General features: G+C 44.7%; 1 non-coding gene across 1 annotated transcript; it reads left to right on the forward strand.

Annotated features, from left to right (window-relative positions):
• The first annotated feature begins 1274 nt into the window (after nucleotides 1-1274).
• Nucleotides 1275-1359, forward strand: trnal-uaa (transfer RNA leucine (anticodon UAA)). The gene has a single exon. It is a non-coding gene; the product is annotated as a tRNA-Leu (tRNA).
• Nucleotides 1360-17313: the final 15954 nt, after the last annotated feature.

Raw genomic sequence — 17313 nt, forward strand, 5'->3', positions numbered from 1 at the left:
CCCTCCATGGTTTTCCTCAGTTTTGCTGGAGTCTGGACGTTCCCCATTTTCAAAGTCACAGGCCCCGTAATATGCTAATGGAGCGCGAGGGTTTGTAAAACTGCGATGGTAGAAAGCTTTGGTTATTTTGTTAACAATGTCTCGGGTCTTGCCATCCAGGGTTTCTTGTAGATGAATCAGTTTACGTCTAATGCTGTGTTCTGGTCTTAGCTCTGTTAAAATATCTTCCACCAGTTTCTGAAGTTTTGTCAAAGATGGATGAAAATTGAAACAAGCTAGGGCTTTAGCCACCAGAAGCTTCAGCCACGGGACGTGTATTTTTTCTAGTATTTCTTCAAAATGTTGATCAAAATAATTGGGGGCTGCTTCAAAAAGGCAGCTGTGTCTCAGCTGGCTCGGGTGGTCAATTTCGCAACCACGGCAATTTTTCACCATATCACGGTCAATGATCACTTCCAATAGAGAAGCCACGAGACCCATAGAGATCTTTAATACTTTTTCAAAAGAGATGCCTAAGCCCCCATCAACGTCGTCAGACTCTGCAGGGTTGAGGAGCGGGACATTTTCAAAGTCTTTTATAAGCTGGGTCATTTCTTCACTGGTCCAATCCATCTCAAGATCACAAGGTTCAAGAATGGCATTTTCAGAGAAGTATCTAAAGTTTGCAGAAGCCATGGTGTCAGACTCCTTCAATCAAAAGGGCATGTGGGGGAGCCCCTTTAGTATGCTCCCCAAGATTAGGTTTCGGCCTATGAGGGTGTTGACACCTCAGGCACCGCGGGGGATCCTTTGAGATGACCTATCAGAGATCCTTGAATGGATGGTCCTTGAGGCGCCGCCCCTAGGGGCGTTTTCAGAGTTACCCTAAAACATCCGCCCCTCTCTCTCATTGATGTTTGTTTTCAGTTCAGTCCACAGAGGAGGTTGTACAGTACACAGAGGATCCTTGGGACGGATGCTTGAAGGCCCCTTGCTTGGACTCTCTCTTGAAACTTTTTTACAAGCCGTGGTTTCTTTTGCCTCTGTGGAAGGGCTAATGTGCATTTTTTTAAAGGCTTTTTAAAAAAGATCCACTTTCTCTGAGCAGCAACTAACAACGGTATGAGACATCTTGTGTAACACTCTAATAAACTGCCCAAATATTTTCTTCCTTTTTATGAGGTCTGAAAAACATGCCCAGACTTGCCCCTTTAAAAAACACCATACCACCTTGATTCTCTGAAACCCCCGGTAAGCTTAATACTTATTTTTTATTTATTAATGTTTTAAGAAAAACTGTTGTGGCCGAGTGGTTAAGGCGAAGGACTTAAGATCCTTTTGACTCAATTGTCAGCATGGGTTCGAATCCTACCAACAGTAATTATTTTATTTTCAAACTCTTTTACATTTATGAATATTTAATGTTTATAAGCACTTGTTAAATACAAAGGGTCTGTTTTATATATATATATATATATATATATATATATATATATATATATATATATATATATATATATATATCAATACCAATATTCCATACGCCTATATAAAATCCCCGCCCCCTCATTATATATTCATAAATTCATAAATCCACGCCCCCTCATTATATATTCATAAATTCATACCTATAAGGTCAAAAAAAGGTCAAAAGGGTCATAAATTAGACTTTTGACATAAGCTATAGTAATATTACTACTGGTGCTCATCTGCCCGCACATAAACACAATAATAACAATAACAACAACAACAAATGAAAACATACATAAATAAATACCAAGGGGTGGGCACTTTGCCACAGGGGGACTGTGGCAATGTGCCCCGCCCCTGTGTGCATTTGTGTGTTATGTGTTGTATGTTGCGTGTGTTAATGTTGGTGTATAGAGATTGGTACACGGGATATAAACAGGTCTGTGTTTCACGTGTGATTTAAATTGTATAATTATATATAGGCACGGGATTGCACATCACTGCACGTGCATTTAAAGTATAATATGTGAGCACGGGGGTGCACAGAATTAATTCACGTGCTGGGATTCAAGTGAATAATTAATTAGTAATTGAATCCCAGCACAACAGTATATATAGATGCACATTCTTTCACTCGGGGTTGGGTGTTCGAGAGTGGAGAGCGGGAGAGAGAGAGAGAGAGAAGGAGAAAGAAAAGCGAAATAATAATAAGTGTTTATAGACTCACCGTGTTTGCTTGTGTGTCTGTCCGTGCACCGTTTGTAGTGTTAGTCCGTTTTTGTTCATCTATTTATTTTGGCCTCAAGTGCCGTGTCCTGTTTTGTGTTTAAAACCTTTTATTTTCTGTTCTGTTTATTTATTAAATGCTGAGCGAAAGCATTCGCTCAGCTCCACCAAACTCTACCTCTCGTTTTGTTTATTTATTTCCTGGCTCTGGTCTGACACCACCCACTCCGGCCGTCTTTGTGACAGGGACACAGAAATGTTTTGGACTCCTGTAGTGGATTGTTCGTGCACGCATACATATATATATATACACTACCGGTCAAAAGTTTTAGAACACCTCCATTTTTCCAGTTTTTATTGAAATTTACGCAGTTTAATGTCTCAATGTACTCTGAAATTAAAGCATAGAACAAATAAACAATTGGAGATAAAAAAGAAATCATGGAATTGTTTTGTTTAACAAAATTTAATCTAAATTTTTGACTCATCAAAGTAGCCACCTTTTGCAGATATAACAGCCAAACACACTTGTGGCATTCTTTCTACAATGGAAATCAAATATTGTTCAGAAAGTTCTTCCCAACACTGTTGCAGAAGTTCCCACAAATGTGTTGCACCTTAGGTTGCTTTGCTTTCACCCTTCTGTCCAGTTCATCCTAAACCAGCTCGATGGGGTTTAAGTCTGGAGACTGTGCTGGCCATTCCATGATTTGAAGCCTATCGTCTTATTCTTTTCTTCTAAGGTAGTTCTGACATAGTCTGGAGGTATGTTTTGGGTCATTATCTTGCTGTAGGATGAACCCCTGACCAACTAGGCGTATACCAGAGGGTATTGCATGGCGCTGCAAAATGCTGTGGTAGCAATTTTGGTTCAGGGTGCCACTCACTCTGTGCAAGTCGCCGACTCTGGATCCAGCAAAAGAGCCCCAGACCATCACGCTTCCTCCTCCATGTTTGACAGTTGGTGTCACACACCGAGGAACCATCCTTTCGCCTACTCGACGGCGTACAAAAACCCTGCGTGATGAACCGAAGATTTCAAATTTTGATTCATCGGTCCATAAGACCTTCTTCCAGTCTTTAGTAGTCCACTGGCGGTGCTTCATGGCCCAGGCAAGCCACTTTTTCTTATTTTGCCATCTTAGCAATGGCTTTCTTACTGCCACTCGACCTGTCAAACCTGCAGCTCGAAGTCTTCTCTTCACAGTTGAAACTGAGACTTGCTTACTTCGACCAGTGTTAAGCTGTGCTTGAAGCTGTTGTCCTGTGAGCCGCCTATCATGCAAGCTGTTGACTCTCAGAAACTTGTCTTCTAATTCTGTTGTGGCTTTGGGTCTGCCAGACCTCTTCCTGTCAGAGTTTCCTCCAGTTTCCAAGTGCCTTTTGATGGTGTAGGACACTGTACTCACTGACACCTTGGCTTTCTTTGCAATTTCTCTAAAGGAAAGACCTACACTTTTAAGGGTTATAATGGTCTGTCTGTCTTCCTTTGTTAATTGCCTTTTTCTCGCCATTATGAGAGCAATATACTACTTTCTGCAGTACAATACTGTCCAAATAATGCCTAAGAGGGTGTAGTAACACAGTCTGTTCCAACACAGCTTTTATACAGAAAGAGGGTTTGTAAGTAATCAACAAAAGTTGGAAATTGTTAGCATCAACTTTCAAGGCTTAATTTACTTCCATTGCTGCAGAACAGCTGTAAGTTGATAACCCATTACTTGTTCCCTGAAAAAGGCCTTTTTGTATCTCTGAAATGTACATTTTTCAGTTTTTGGTAACCTAAACTTTTTTTTTTAACCTCTGGCAGTTTACCGCTTACCTTTGTACCATTTCAGGTTATTCACTGGACTTGAACTGCTTACATTTCAATAAAAAATGGAAAAATTGGGTTGTTCTAAAACTTTTGACTGGTAGTGTATATATATATATATATATATATATATATATATATATATATATATATATATATATATATATATATATAGTATTTGCCTCCTGTCTGATTTTCTGCATTTTTGCACATTTTTCACATTGTACTTGGTCAGATTTTTTTGTGGGTTGTAATAGTATATAGAGGGAGTCTGAGAGAAAAAATGAGACCAAAGTTTGGTGCTTCTTTCATTTGTTTGGTGTGCAAGGTAATCAAACATGCAATCTTCAGGTGTGAAAAAGTTATTGCCCCCCCCAAGTTAACTCAACCCAATTAAAGGGATAATTAGGGTCAGCTGTTTGAGTACTTTGGTTAACAATTGGGCCAGCCCTGCCCAATATAAATCTGTCTAACTTTGGCCCTTACCATCAGAGTGAAGTTGTCAGTACACAGGTTCTAGAGGCACATCATGCCACGAACAAAAGAAATTCCTGAAGACCTCCGGAAAAAAGTTGTTGATGCCTATCAGTCGGGAAAGGGTTACAAAAAGCACCTGGATGATGGAACAATGTTCTATGGACAAATGAGTCAAAAGTGGAAGTTTTTGGCTGACAAGGGCCCCGTTATGTCTGGCGAAAACCATAGTGCATTCCACAGTAAGAACCTCATACCAACGGTCAAGCATGGTGGTGGTAGTCTCATGGTTTGGGGATGCTATGCTGCATCAGGACCTGGACGTCTTGCCATCATTGAAGGAACCATGAATTCTGCTCTGTATCAGAGAATTCTACAGGAGAATGTCAGGCCATCCGTCTGTGAGCTGAAGCTGAAGCGCAGCTGGGTCATGCAGCAAGACAATGATCCGAAACACACAACCAAGTCTACATCAGAATGGTTGAAGAACAAGAAATTTAAGTTTTGGAATGGCCTAGTCAAAGTCCAGACCTAAACCTCATTGAGATGTTGTGGCAGGACCTGAAACGAGCAGTTCATGCTCGAAAACCCCCAAATGTCACTGAGTTGAAGCAGTTCTGCATGGAGGAGTGGGCCAAACTTCCTCCACGGCGCTGTGAGAGACTAATCAATAACTACAGGAAGCGTTTGGTTGCAGTTATTGCTGCTAAAGGTGGTGTAACCAGTTATTGAGTCTAAGGGGGCGATTACTTTTTTACACAGGGGCATTGGGTGTTGCATAACTTTCTTTAATAAATAAATGAAATATGTGTCACGGGTGACGAATGTGTTGATGATTATTTTATTTAGTATTACCACTTATGATGTTTGAATGTTTTAATTTAATTGGTTTTCCTTTTTGCACAATTTGGATTTGAATTATTGGCTTATTATTGAGCACATTAGATGTATTGTATGTGTATTTATTCACCTAATTGATTTTGTATTTTGTACTCACGCTGTTGGCCGTTTCCACAGCAACGCCACTGAAATGAGCTGCATGGAGCTACTGACTTGTTGCTTTTGATTCCAGGTGTAGACAATAGGTAATTGGCTGTTGGGGTGGGGGGGGGGCTACTGAAGGCAGAGAGTGCATGGAGAGAGCGCAGGGATGGAGCGCATTGGCTGCGTGCATTCAGAGGGCAGAGATAGTGCATTTGGAGCTGGCCTTTCACGGAGAGCGTATTGGAGAAGCAGTTGATGGACAATTGGCGAATTGAGAGTTCCAGAACGAGACAAAGAGTCCAGAAGGGGAAGGGGAAGCGGATCGGGGTGCACCGAACCACGCGCAGAGCCGGCCTTTCACTGGAGAGGAGTCGGGACGAGAGACACGAACAGCTGAACACAGCCGTCCAAGAAGTGTGGGTCGGAGAGAAACATTTGTTTTCCGCCTTACAACGACTATAAAAGAGCTACTGTAATGGCATTATGGAGGAAATGGGAGCCACAACCCTACCGTGTTATAACCGATTCCGCACTATAATGAGGCGCGGTATGACGGTGAGCACTTTATATATATATATATATATATATATATATATATATCCAGACAACTTTTAAATAATCAAGAAAACCACAAGGTTATAACAGGCAAGCTTATTTCTAACATTAGGTAATGCCTGCTCTCCCTTCTCTGCAACAGTTTTTCTGCTGGTGTTATATTCTTTAAAACACAGTACCGTTATTACAATATCTTAACACTGTTGCAGTTTCACAAGTTTTCAATTTGTATCCCAAAGATCAGCCTGCATGAGTTTCTGCTCTCAGTGAATCGGTGAAAGCCACTACAAGATCCTTTATCAATGTCTGCACATCACAGGTGTGGGTGACAGTCTTTAAAAGCTTGATACCTGTAAAAAACTTAAACCTTGTTAGCCGGGCTCCCATCTCTGCATTCTGATTCCCATCATCAGTGGGAAAAGCTCAAATAAATCAAGCTGGTTCAATCAAAGAGCCGTGCATCTCTGCCACATACACTTTCACTCAAAAAGGGTGCCCGCACCTTGTACAAGGGAAGACGGGTTTTAGGTTTTAGGTTTTAACATGACAGGATCCAAATTTGGGGGGTGGTCCTCCGTCAGCCGGCCTTGGTTAACCTCTGACCAATGAATTACCGATTTAAGAACTTGCAAAAATGGTTTTCCTCTTGTCATTTAATTACGTAGGGTTAATTATTGACAAACCGTTTAAAAAATATATTTATTAAATATCTATAAATACAATTTTTTTGAAAGGCAGAATGTTTTATTTAAAGCAATATTAGAAGCAGCTTTGTTATTGGCGTTTAATTGCTTTAATAATTCAGAACTGTGGGCACACTGATTATATCATTATCTTTTTTCCCATTATCTTCATTTAATTATTTTGCAAATGATAAATAATTACAGTATGAATCCAAGACCAATTTTCTTATCTGTTTTAGTACTCTCATTGTTGCCTTTCAATTTTTTATTTTCTAATTTTAAAAAACTCCTGAGGTCTTTACAATGACCCTGTGGCAAAGTGGTAACTACGTGCAGGTGAGTGCAGTGCAGAGTGGAATAATCACACAGAAACGTATGGTACAGGTGCAAGGGTGTTTATTATTGTTTATAATGTCCAGAGCCTTATGGCAACAACCTGTAAATAATAATACTGTTGGAAGTGGTACAGCGGCGTGTATCACTCCGTTTATACAGATCCTACGGGTTTGACCCACAACCAAAAAGTCCCGTTTTTCCTCACCCACACAAAACACAAACACAGACACAGTTTCTACAGTGCGTGAATTAGGTGCTCGTGGTGAAAAGGCAGTCCTGAAGTGAAAGAAGTGAGTGCTGAAGTCCGGGTTAATGCTGGCCGACGGCTACAGCTCCGGATTGTGCTAGTACTCTTAAACGACAAACAACACAAAACAGACAGTGTTACAAGACAGACGAATACAGCGAACACTCACGGTTTCTTAGTTTCAAGTTCACGGGCTCCTTCTAGGTTTATTTGCTTAACCATCTACAAAGGAACAGATCACTCAAGCCATGCCCCCTATTTATACCCTCGCCCATGACCCCGAAGTTAACGAGCACATCCGCTCCTCCAGTCCTCGGATGCCACGCCGCTTACCGTCCGGGTCAATGAGCTTGGGTGCCGTAGCTCCGCCCCCTTCCTAAATAACCGACTTCCACCTACCCTACGGAATAAATTGTCGTGCCATTTAATTAAGGGTACTCTGTTCCTCTTGCACCGTGCCCTCACAGGTCGAGAGGGAGATCTAACACCAAGAGTCATTCGATCTCTGTCACATGCACCACCGCTCAGAGTGGAGCCGAAGGAACACTCGGCTGAATCTACCTTTCCCATTACTCCCCCCTCCCGGGAAAAATAATCCGCATTTTGGTGGTCTTTCCCTGCACGGTGTACCATGTGGTACATGAAGGGCTGTAATGCCAGATACCACGAGTTATCCGGGCATTGTTGTCCTTCATTGTGCTTAACCACTTGAGTGGGGCGTGGTCAGTGACAAGATCAAATGAGTGTCCCAGCAGGTAGTATCTCAAAGAGTGAGTAGCCCATTTGATGGCCAAACACTCTTTTTCGACGACGGAGTAGTTGCGCTCCCGAGGGAGCATTTTTTTTACTTATATACAGAACAGGATGTTCTACTCCGCCTACCATTTGGGACAGGACTGCACCCAAACTGACATCCGAAGCATCGGTGTGGAGGATGAATCTCTTAGTGAAGTCTAGAGTGATGAGAGCAGGGGCCTGGCAAAGTCTCTGCTTAACAATATCCAACGTCCCCTGACATTCTTCTGACCACTTAATTGAATTTGGTGCGCTCTTTCTGGTGAGGTCAACTAAGGGATTAACCACTGTGGCATACTCGGGGATAAAGCGGCGGTAATAACCGGCTAACCCCAATAGAGACCTCACCTGAGCCTTGGTTTTGGGGATTGCCGCGTCCACCAAGGCCTGGACCTTGGAGACAACGGGTTTCACCCTGCCATTCCCCATTATAAATCCCAAATATTGTGTCTCTTTCTTGGCAAACACACATTTTCGCAAGTTAGCTGTCAGCCGGGCTGCCCTTAGAGACTGAAGGACGGCTGTGATCCTGGCCAAATGCTCTCGCCAGGTGGAGCTGTAAATAACCACATCATCAATATACGCTGCCGCATATTCACGATGTGGGTGTAAATCCTGGTCCATCAGTCTCTAGAAGGCAGCAGACGCACCATGTAACCCAAATGGCATGGTTGTAAAATGAAACAGCCCCTCTGGTGTTGAAAATGCGGTTTTCTCTCTAGAACTACGAGTTAACAGGATCTGCCAATATCCCTTCGTCAGATCCAGAGTGGAGATGAACCTCGCCGTCCCCAGTCCATCTAGAAGTTCGTCGACCCGGGGCATGGGATACGCATCAAATTTGGCAATAGCGTTTACCTTGCGGAAATCAATGCAGAAGCGGTTGGTGCCTTCCTTTTTGGCCACTATCACAATAGGACTGCACCACTCGCTCCTGGAAGGCTCAATCACCCCAAGTTCGAGCATGTCCCATACCTCTTTGCGAACGCCACTCAGTCGACTTTCCAGGATCATCCTCTATATTGCCTGGGGCTATGAATAAAACCTCTCTTGCCTGCCAGGGCTTTAATAAATTTATGTGATAAATTTATTTTTTATTACGGCGATCGGGCTGTCTAATTTCGTAATTCACCTTTCCTATAGCCCGAATCACCTCATATGGCCCTTGCCATTTAGCACATAGTTTGGATTCTGATGAGGGAAGTAGCAGCATTACCTTGTCTCCAGGCCGAAAGGTTCGGATTAATGCATTTTGATTGTAATGCTGCTGTTGTCGATGCTGAGCCGATCTGATATTGTCTTGGGCCAAACGACCGACCAAATCTAGGCAATCTCTAAGTAGGAGCACATGCTGCACTACATTTTCGGACGAGCCTTTGTGCTCCTCCCACCCCTCTCTCAACAGATCGAGAATGCCGCGAGGCTGTCGGCCGTACAAGAGCTCAAAGGGGGAGAACCCTGTCGAACTCTGCGGCACCCCTCTCACTGCGAAAAGGAGGTAGGGAAGAAGCGATGCCCAATGTTTTTGCTCTTGATTTACAAATCGTCTCAGCATCGCCTTTAGAGTCTGATTGAAACGTTCCACCAATCCGTCCATCTGTGGATGGTAAACCGACGTTCTGATGGGACGTATTTTTAGTAGTTTATATACCTGCTGTAGCGTATTTGACAAGAAATTAGTTCCATGATCAGTCAATTTCTCCTTAGGGATCTCTACTCTTGCCATAATCTGCACTAGTTCTTTGGCTATCGCAGCAGCACTAGTGGACCTCAATGAAACTGCCTCCGGGTATCGCGTTGCATAATCTACCACCACTAATATATGCGTATACCTGGAGTCAGAAGGTAGCAAAGGGCCGACTATGTCCACTACGATGCGTTCAAAGGGTGTGGAAATAATCGGCAGTGGGACCAAAGGGGCGGGGTGCACTCGACCCGGTGCTACTCGCTGGCAGTCTGGGCATGTGGCTACATATTTCGACACTTCTTTATAAAGACCTAGCCAAAAAAATCGAGCCAATATCCGTTCCCTTGTCTTGTCAACTCCGAGGTGCTCCGCAAAAGGGATATCATGCGCCAGCCTCATGACCTCCAGTCGACAAGACGGGGGAACCAATAATTGCGTTACAGGATGTCCTGTGCCCGTGGCCAGGTTTACCCTATATAGTAGTTGCCCCTTGATAATGAAGTGTGGAAATACTAGTGCCCCAGCGCCTTCAACATCCTTACCTTCAATGGACCGGACCTGTCCCCAAATGTGCACCAGTGATGGGTCATTTTTCTGCTCCCACACTAGGTTCACATTTGAGTGCCACATGTCCGGTATATTGAGCGGGGCGGGAGTAACATCTGCCCTTGATGGCCCAGTAACCTCGCCCTCTCGGTCACACTGTGTTCCGACCCCCTTTGACTGACGTTTTTCACCGTTATAGCAGGCTCCCACCAGGCCCCAGCCTTGTCTCATTAATGCTCCCTCCCATTTCCGCAACCTTCTCTCTTTGTTTGTTTTTCTCGGCCGGAACAGAGGAGAGAACATTTCCGTTTGAAAGGGAAAAACATTACCAATCATTTCCCTTTCTGCTTTTTCTGCCACATTTGCGTGTATGGTCGGGACTGCCCTTAATTTCACCAAATCTTTGTAGTTGGGCCAGTCTCGACCCAGAATAACTGGATGTGGTAGCCTTTCTGCCACCCCAACTACCAGGTGACGTTCAATCGGACCGACCGATAAATATGCTTTTACTGTGGGGTATGTTGCCGTGTCTCCATGGATACAGGAGATCGCCACCTGACCTTGTGGCTGCCACACCATACCGCCTAAGAGAGATGCTCTAATTAAGGTCTGACCACACCCTGTGTCCACTAATGCATGGGTTTTCACATTTCCCAAAATCACATTAACAATACAAGGCCCCTCCCGACCATTTGTCTCTCATTTACCCGCTTCAGATGCCAGATTGCATACGGCCACGTCACACTCCATCGCAAATGGGCATGACCTGGCTGGCGGCACCTAAAACAGGTAGGGGGAAAGGAGGGTACAGTGTTTAATGGTCTGTCCCGCTGCTGGTATGGCAACGGGGCAGGGGTAGCACCTCTACCCCAGCTGGGGGCCAACCTTGGTCTCCATGAAGAGGAGGCAAGGTCGCCCATTGGGGTCGGCGCTCTAGGAGGTCATTGACCCGGTCCCGGTGGTGGGGTTGGTGGAGCAGAGAGAGGAGTTGGGGCTCGGCTGCTCCGTTGAGGTGGCAGGGTGAGTAGCCCAGTCTGGGCGGATACCAGGGAGTCCTCGAAGTCCTCGGCGAGTTTTACTGCCTGTTCCAGGGTGTCGGGTTGTGGCACCGTATCCACGCTTGGGTCTCGGCGCCGACCACATGACAAAACTGCTCGATCACAATGGCCTCACCCATCTGTGCAGTTGTTTTCAGCGCCGGGGTGAGCCAGTGTATCATGTGGTCACAGAGCTTCTGCGCGACCACCCTGGGGCGTACGTTCGGGGACCTCCTGTACTCCCTGAACCTCACTCGGTGCGTTTCCTCCGTAATATTGAGACGGCGGAGAATAGCCAGTTTTACCAGGTCATATTGAGCGGCGGCGTCATCCCCCATCGCCTGGTATGTTGCCTGTGCTTCCCCAATCAGGCAGGGTCCCAGCTGGCTTGCCCAGAACTGTCGGGGCCATGACGCGGTGGTAGCCAACCGCTCAAATGCCACCAGGTATGCTTCTGGGTCATCTTCCACCGTCATTTTGTGCGTCCTCGCCTTGGACGCTATCAAGCCGCGTTCTGCTGACGCTGTGGGAGGTATCGCCAGCCCGACCCTCTCGATCAGCGCGGTGTACCTCTCCTCCATCCGTCTCTCCTCCACCTCCCGTCTGCTGTCCAGCTGTTCCAGCAGCGCCGACAGTGTTGCGTAATCCATACCTCACTTCTGACAACCACGTGTGGCAAAGTGGTAAAGACGTGCAGGTGAGTGCAGTGCAGAGCGGAATAATCACACAGAAACGTATGGTACAGGTGCAAGGGTGTTTATTATTGTTTATAATGTCCAGAGCCTTATGGCAACAACCTGTAAATAATAATACTGTTGGAAGTGGTACAGCGGCGTGTATCACTCCGTTTATACAGATCCTACGGGTTTGACCCACAACCAAAAAGTCCCGTTTTTCCTCACCCACACAAAACACAAACACAGACACAGTTTCTACAGTGCGTGAATTAGGTGCTCGTGGTGAAAAGACAGTCCTGAAGTGAAAGAAGTGAATGCTGAAGTCTGGGTTAATGCTGGCCGACGGCTACAGCTCCGGATTGTGCTAGTACTCTTAAACGACAAACAACACAAAACAGACAGTGTTACAAGACAGACGAATACAGCGAACACTCACGGTTTCTTAGTTTCAAGTTCACGGGCTCCTTCTAGGTTTATTTGCTTAACCATCTACAAAGGAACAGATCACTCAAGCCATGCCCCCTATTTATACCCTCGCCCATGACCCCGAGGTTAACGAGCGCATCCGCTCCTCCAGTCCTCAGATGCCACGCCGCTTACCGTCCGGGTCAATGAGCTTGGGTGCCGTAGCTCCGCCCCCTTCCTAAATGACCGACTTCCACCTACCCTACGGAATAAATTGTCGTGCCATTTAATTAAGGGTACTCTGTTCCTCTTGCACCGTGCCCTCACAGGTCGAGAGGGAGATCTAACACCAAGAGTCATTCGATCTCTGTCACAGACCCGCTTTAACTTTTCTCGTTCTATTCAGCATTTCAGATTCTACACTGTGTGTTTGGCACTCCACGTTTGTCCGCCAATTCACCAAATGATTACAGTCGTGCAAATGTAAAGTACTTCATGCGGCAGGGCAAACAAAAAAAAAACGTAGGCTACATAGTCGAATCGCATCATACTGCTTTTAGATTATGAAAAAGAAAGCTACTATGACTAATGGCCAGGGAGATCACTTGGTTAAGTATTTTATTCTAAAATGTGATAATCCTAATGCATCTGGACAAAAACTATGTCCGTCCTCCTCACCTCCTGACTGTATCAAGGAGAATGATTTTTTCTTTCTGTTAACAAGGGAAATGGTGTTCCCCTCCGTTTCCCCCTCAATTCGAGCACTGAGTGTGGCTATTACCTTTTATGGATGGAGTGCTGCTTGATCACTCCTGCAACATTGCCATGCTGCAGAGATTGCCATGAGATCCTGAGAAAGAGAATCAGAGCTGAAGTCAGAGACCTGAGACCCGAGGGCCTATCCCCTGTAATCGCCCAACCGCTCTCCCCAAAGTTAAGTACTGTGACCAGGGTCAGGCCAGTGCAGGTAGCACGGATAGGCCGACCCCAGTAGTGGGACCAATGCTAAGTACTTGACCTGGGATAGAGTGGGGAGGGGTGGGGGAATAAGTGGCTATTGTTTGGGTGGGGTCAAGAACCAGCGGGTACTCAGGTGCATTTTTGGCTTTGTGTCTTTCCCTCAGCTGGAGCAGAGGAGGACGAGCGGCAGTGGTGCGGGAGATTTGCGTGTGGGCCCCAGCTCTGAGCAGGAGGGAACTCCAGTACACTGGACCGGGACTATGGGTGGTACTAGTTTAAAGTCTTGTTACATGGAGCCAGTGTATTGTTTGGAGAGGACTTCCATCTGGAGGGTCGTTGATCTGCCTGGCGTCTCACATGACTATACTATTGCTGCTATCATCATTGTGTTCCTCATACTATTGCTGCTACTGCATTTCTGATACTTCGTTTCGACTGATGCCTCTGAATATGGGATTGGGGGTATACTAACACCGCTCCATCCTGATAATACTGAGCATACATTTGCTTTCTCATCCAGGACCTTGTCTGTGGCAGAAAGAAAGTATTCAACTGTTGAAAAAGAAGCCTTAACTTGTCTGGGCCATTGAAAGATGGAGAACATACCTCTGAGGAAGGCACTTCCTCTTAAAAACAGATCACCAAGCACTAACCACTTTTCTAGCAACAAAAGGATTTGGTCGTGCTGGGATGATAATCGCAGATGGCCTGCACGCTTACTCTGCTTCATGTATAACGTTATCTACAAACCTGGATCACAAAACCATACAGCTGACTGCTTATTGAGATTGCCATTGCCTGACTCCGCACCTGTCACTGGTGATTCTGAACCTGAATTAGTGGCTGCTATTCCCACCTCATTGTGTGCTGTTCCTTTGTGTGAATTTACTGATGCCTGCAACACCTGCCCTGAGCTGACGAAACTTCAAGCTCAAATTGAGGGAGTGTGGCAATGTGCTACGCCCCTGTGTGCGTTTCTATGTTGTATGTTGTGTGTTCGGTGAGTAGAGAACGGGTGTGGAGAGGAGAAAGGAAAGTAAAACAACGTAAATAATAAGTGTTTATAGACTCACCGTGTTTGTTTGTGTGTCTGTCCGTGCACCGTTTGTAGTGTTAATCCATTTTGTTTGTCTATTTATTTTGGCGCTAGTGCCGTGTCCTGTTTTCTGTTAAAACCTTTTTATTTATAATAAACCGCGCAACAGCGCTTTCATCATTTCACCTCATCTGTCCTGTCTCTGTGTATTAATTTCCTGGTTCTGACGTCACCACTCAGTTAGCCGTGTGACAGGGAGGTTGGCCTAAAACTGCTAAACACCTGGCTCCAGATATTGCTCCTTACTTTCCCATTCAACATGAACTTGCCATGCATAAACTTCCCCTTACCTCCCCGAAGCAGTTTTCTCCAATTTGCAACCATTTTTTCATCAAAATCTCTAGCATTAGAGGTTTGGCCCATCATCAAAATCAGGCCTAAATTATCATTTGTTTTAATTTAATTGCTGCTACATCCTAATTAATAAGCAAGCACACCCATAGGCTACATTAAACATGCACTAACCCGTTTATCTTTCTCTATAGCAATTATCTGGAGTTGTGCAATTGGGATTTGTGCAGCAGTGGCCAAAAGCTGTGTAGCATAAACGTTAATTAACATCTTTGGAACAAATTATACCCATGAAAAAAGAAGCAAATTCATATTTTTACAAAACAACTGCTTCCATAGTTGAGACATTCCGGGTAGCCTCCATTTAATTGTGTTACACTTCTGCAGTCTCATGAGTGATTGACTGTGAAATCCACTCAGCTTTCCCTTATTATCACCACAGTGAAACACAGTGCAATGCCCCTGAGAGGATCCACAGTGCAATGCCCCTGAGAGGATCCACAGTGCAATGCTCCTGAGAGGATCCACAGTGCAATGCTACTGTGAGGATCCACAGTGCAATGCCCCTGAGAGGATCCACAGTGCAATGCTCCTGTGAGGATCCACAGTGCAATGCCCCTGAGAGGATCCACAGTGCAATGCCCCTGAGAGGATCCACAGTGCAATGCCCCTGAGAGGATCCACAGTGCAATGCTCCTGTGAGGATCCACAGTGCAATGCCCCTGAGAGGATCCACAGTGCAAGGCTCCTGTGAGAATCCACAGTGCAATGCTCCTGAAAGGACCAGTTTGTTTACTATGGCATTACTTTGGGAAATACTATCATACACTGCCAAAAATGCTTTTCTTAATTAAAACATTTTTCATATTTCAAGACCCTTGTATAGGAAAAATGTAAGAATAATCTTCTCAAACAATATTAAAACTAGAATAAATGTCTTACCTTGCTCCAAGTCAAGAATGTTATAGGTTCTAGAGCCTCTGGTCATCCTTTTTAAGTAAGAACCTTTTCTAATTATGAAAAGCATTTCTTGTCAGTGTATGATTATGAAGTTTACGTGTAAACCCTCTGAAACATAAAGTAGCATTCTCTAACATACAGAACTCTGCAGTGTGTATGTTTCTAGCTTTCGTATGTTCTTTATTCATTACAATATGGGGTACTGCATATGTACATCCACAGACTGACTGAAAATAAATTGTATTGCCGTAATTCTTGGGGTGCGGTTCAGCCTGCTACGCTAATCTCATTGGTTTAATACAATACAGACCTAGCTGACCTTTCACTAAATGTTCTGCAATGTTCTACAGTGGAGTGTGTGTATTTCCATATATCTACAGAACCACTTGTCTAGTTGTTTAATGTTTAATAATAAATGAACAAAATAAAAGGTTTGAACAAACAGGAAACAAAACACTAAACACAAACAAAATGGCATGATGGCCAAAACAGACAAACAAAACAGACTCCCTTTCTGTCTCTGAACAGGCTAACCCTGAGTGAGTGATTTGTGACTGCTTTTATCTACAGTTGTGCCAGGACTCGATTGCTAATTAATCATTCACATGAATCTCGGTACAGTCTGCATGTGAACTAATTGTGAAACACCCGTGACCAACTACAAATATACATTTGTATCTTGATAGCGTGTCTCTATTGAGGGCCAGGGGACTGTGACAGAGAGCGAATGAATCCTAGTCAACAATCTCCCTACCGGCCTGTGAGGGCGCTGTATAACCGGAGCAGAGTGCCCCGTAATGGATGGTTTGGCAGCATTCCAGGGTCAGTCCGAAGCCAGCTATCCAGGAAGGGGGCGGGGCCACGATACCAGAAGTCAGCACCTTAATGCGGTAGGAAATGTGTCAGTCACGGATTGGAGGACAGGTGATTGGCCGCGCCACCGAAAGAGGGCGTGACAGAGGGTATTTAGGGGAAGTGGCCCCAGTGATCTGTTCCTTTTGATGTGGTTACCGCTAGGACTGAAAAAGGAAACAATCTATTAGTGTCGTAAGTGTTTCGTATTGTATTTGTTTGTTCTGCGAACTGTTTGTCATTTGTGTTGTCAGACGGCTAAGCACTAACCGGGAGCTGTCGCTACGAGCCAGCACTAAACCCAGACTACACTTATTCACAAACTGTGTCTTTCACCACACCTGCACAGGAGCACTCACTATCGGGAGAAGTGTCCGTGTCTGTGTTGTGTTTAATTAAAGTGTCTTATTGTTTTCGGGACTGTAAACCCTTGTTTTGCACGGAGCGATACATGTGGCTGTGTGGTGCCCGTGTTTATTAGTTAAGTGTTGTTGACACGCAACCCAGCCAAATAAAGGAGCTGTTTTATTGAACTTTAACTGTCTGTGTGTGTTATTATTGCACTGCACCAACTATACCTGTGTACTACCAACCACACATTCACAGGGACACACTGTTATTATTATTGTATTCAGAGGGTCAGGGGACATGCTGTTATTATTATTGTATTCAGAGGGCCAGGGGACACAATGTTATTATTATTGTATTCAGAGGGCCAGGGGACATGCTGTTGTTATTAT

This window comes from Acipenser ruthenus, chromosome 26 (assembly GCF_902713425.1).
Source record: "Acipenser ruthenus chromosome 26, fAciRut3.2 maternal haplotype, whole genome shotgun sequence".
NCBI lineage: Eukaryota > Metazoa > Chordata > Actinopteri > Acipenseriformes > Acipenseridae > Acipenser > Acipenser ruthenus.